The sequence below is a fragment of the Nicotiana sylvestris genome, chromosome 2 (assembly GCF_000393655.2).
Source record: "Nicotiana sylvestris chromosome 2, ASM39365v2, whole genome shotgun sequence".
Lineage (NCBI taxonomy): Eukaryota > Viridiplantae > Streptophyta > Magnoliopsida > Solanales > Solanaceae > Nicotiana > Nicotiana sylvestris.
In genome coordinates this window covers 63,706,953-63,710,360 of record NC_091058.1, presented here as the reverse complement: position 1 = coordinate 63,710,360, position 3,408 = coordinate 63,706,953, and the positions used below count along the sequence as shown (strand labels likewise).

The 3,408-nt window shown below is 35.0% G+C and overlaps 1 non-coding gene across 1 annotated transcript; it reads right to left on the bottom strand.

Annotated features, from left to right (window-relative positions):
* Positions 1-1,823: 1,823 nt before the first annotated feature.
* On the bottom strand, positions 1,824-1,897 carry TRNAN-GUU (transfer RNA asparagine (anticodon GUU)). Its single transcript has one exon. It is a non-coding gene; the product is annotated as a tRNA-Asn (tRNA).
* Positions 1,898-3,408: the final 1,511 nt, after the last annotated feature.

The following is a 3,408-nucleotide window of genomic DNA, read 5'->3' as shown; positions in this document are numbered from 1 at the left end:
TACAGGTGACACAAAGTTATGTCACCGGAAAGTAGGAGAACTATCTGTACAGGGTTAAATATGCTATGTTAAATGATTGCATAAGAGAGTGACACGTCGAGCCGAAGATAGAGGATAGTTAAAACCGAAGACAATTATTCTATCTGTTACCGGAAATAATGTTGCTCATAAAGATGAAATAAATGTCTATCACCCGACAATATTTAATGAAGAATATTCTACAGCATTTAATATACTGCTCGTTATAAAGACTGTCATTTATGCCCGTCATTACACATTCTTCAACGACCATCATAATTGACATTAAAAAGGGCACGATCCTAGGACCTTGTTCCCTAGGTGCAACTATAAATGGTGAGTCCTATTATCATTGTATGGACACAAATTTTCTGGCAAACGTACGCTATAATTTGATTTTATTGTTGTTGTACCTGAAAGCCCTACTCTCGGAACTACTGTTTCTTTTTCATCCAAGTCTAAATATTACATATTTATTCAATTCTTTTATTATTTTAGGATCAAATTAATTCACTTGTCTAGAAACCACGTAAAAATTTAACTGTACCGTTTTATGGGTAAACATATGTACTTAACAAATTTTTTAGTTTTACTTATATAAAAAATAAATTAGTGAATGTTTTTGTTTCACTATTAACCAAAATATACAATCCGTGTCTGCCTTCTTGCAGATGAAACCTAAAATAAGATATGTATTAGTTACCAACCTTTGTACAATAACGTTCAATATATTCTATCGGTTTGGACTAAAGGTGTTTATCGGGCGGGCTGGGACGGGCTGGACACAAAAATGGTCAGCCCGTTAGGGTTACGGGCGGGTTGTTAACGGGCTGAAGTGAACGGGCTGGTGGCGGGCTGGGATTTTTCGGGTTCTATAGGGCCCATACGGGTCGGGCTTTCGTATTTATTTTTTTAACTATCTTATATTTTTCTTTTTCAATGTTATTGATAGTTAAGTACTTAAGGGTTAAAATTAAAGATTAGAATTGAACTTTTAAGGGTTAGAATTAAAAGAACAAACTAAAAGTGTAAAACATAAAACATATGCATAAGTCTATATAAAAAATATTGAATAAGAGTATAAGACATTATGCAATATAAAAAATTCACAATATTTAAGTAACTTTGATATTTTTATTGAATAATATATAGTACTTCTAATTAATTTGCAAGTTCTTTTTTGAATTTTTTAAATATTTGAACTTGCAAATTAAAAGTTTACAACAATTGTTAAAAAAAAAGAAGTAATAGTAAATCAAATGTTTTGCATCATCTTTGTAAGCTCTTCCATGTCAATGTGAGGTGCTTAGTTGGCAACGGTCAGATTTAATTTTAAAAAAATTAAAATTTAATCGGTTTAGCGGGCTGTCACGGGCTGAGGCCCGTTAAGGACCCGTTAAGGGCTTAACGGATTGTGGCGGGTTCGGGTACCCGTTTGGCGAAAACTTAACGTTACTAGCCCGCCCCCCGTCCAACCCGTCCCAACCTGCACACATATGAACAGTAACGGGCTGGACCGGGCTGACCCGGGTTGAACCGGGTTGTTAGCGGGTCAGCCCGACCCAATTAACACCTCTAGTTTGGACACGAAAATGGCATCTGCAGCCGTGGGATCGGTGAGCTGTTGATTCTCTTTTCTTAGCTTTGCTGACACGTAAAATTTATCTTAAGGTACGTTAATATCTACTTGAATGAAATGGCGTAGAATAGGGGGAAGAAGAAACTAATAAAGACTAAATTTTCAACTAAAGGAGTAATTACCAAGCAAGAAAGAAAGAAAAGAACGAAAAAAATGGATCTTCAAGCGCTAGAAGGAGGGCTTGAACCTCCGACCTTGTGGTTAACAGCCACACGCTCTAACCAACTGAGCTATTCCAGCAACCGTGCCCAGAGATTGCATTCATCTCTAAATTTTCTATTCTGTATATTTTATTTTGACCAAACCAATCTGAAGAATTAACCCTAATAGCCGTCCACCCAATTAATTAAACTAAAAATAGTCAGTTCAGGTATAATATATGCATAATATATGTATTATATGTGTATAATTATGTATAATCTATGTATATTGCTAGAAAAAGTAAACAATGAATATCGCCAGCTATTTATGTAAAGATCCCAACAAATATATCTTTATCACCGAGTAGGAAGTTTATTTTCTAATTTGGGCTCCTTGAATAATTATGAATCTTTTTTTTTTCGCTTTTGTTCCTCTTTTCTAATATTTGCCAAGAAACTGTCTCACAATTCAAGGCTCTCTAAAATTTAGAAACTGTTATAAAATAAAAGCAATGCAGTAAAATGTAAACAAGAAGAGATAGAGAGAATGGAGAAGTGTTTTCTTCTTTCACTTTGGTGTAATTTTTCATTGCAATTACATGGCCTTTTATAGGCATAAAAAGTAAAGACGATGGACATAAAATAGAAAATTTAATCTTTAAGTTATTCACAACATGGGCATCCAATGTAGCATCCAATGTAGTATCCAATGTAGTATCCAATGTAGTATCCAATGTACAAACTATTCATAACACTCCCCTTGGATGTCCATGTAAGATAATGTGCCTCATTAAAAACTTACAAAAAAATATTGGGATGTACATAGTTATTTAAAATATGCATTGCTTGCTGCCTCATTAAAAACCTTACCAGGAAAACCCAGTGGGACAAAACTTTGGTTAAGGAAAAGAGTGCAGCGTGTAGTTACTCCCCCTGATGAAAAATCACTTAATGTCTCGAAGACGACGCATTACAATCTTATATATCATCTTTTCAAATATTGAGGTTGGTAATGCCTTAGTGAACAGATCAGCCAAATTATCACTTGAACGAACTTGTTGTACATCTATTTCACCATTCTTCTGAAGATCATGAGTGAAAAAGAATTTCGGTGAAATGTGTTTTGTTCTATCTCCTTTGATATATCCTCCTTTCAATTGAGCTATGCATGCAGCATTGTCTTCATACAATATTGTTGGAATATTCTCTTTCGAAGAAAGACCACATGTTTGCTGAATGTGTTGAGTTATAGATCTTAACCAAACGCATTCTCGACTTGCTTCGTGAATGGCTATTATCTCTGCATGATTTGAAGAAGTAGCAACCATAGTTTGTTTTGTCGAACGCCATGATATGGCTGTACCTCCACTTGTAAATAAATAGCCTGTCTGAGATCGACCTTTGTGTGGATCAGACAAATATCCTGCATCTGCATAACCAATCAATGATGGCTTGGATTCATTTGAATAAAATAAACCCATATCAATGGTCCCTTGGAGGTATCTGAATATATGTTTAATACCATTCCAGTGTCTTTGTGTTGGCGAAGTACTAAATCTTGCCAATAAGCTTACTGAGAAAGCTATATCTGGTCGGGAATTATTGGCAAGA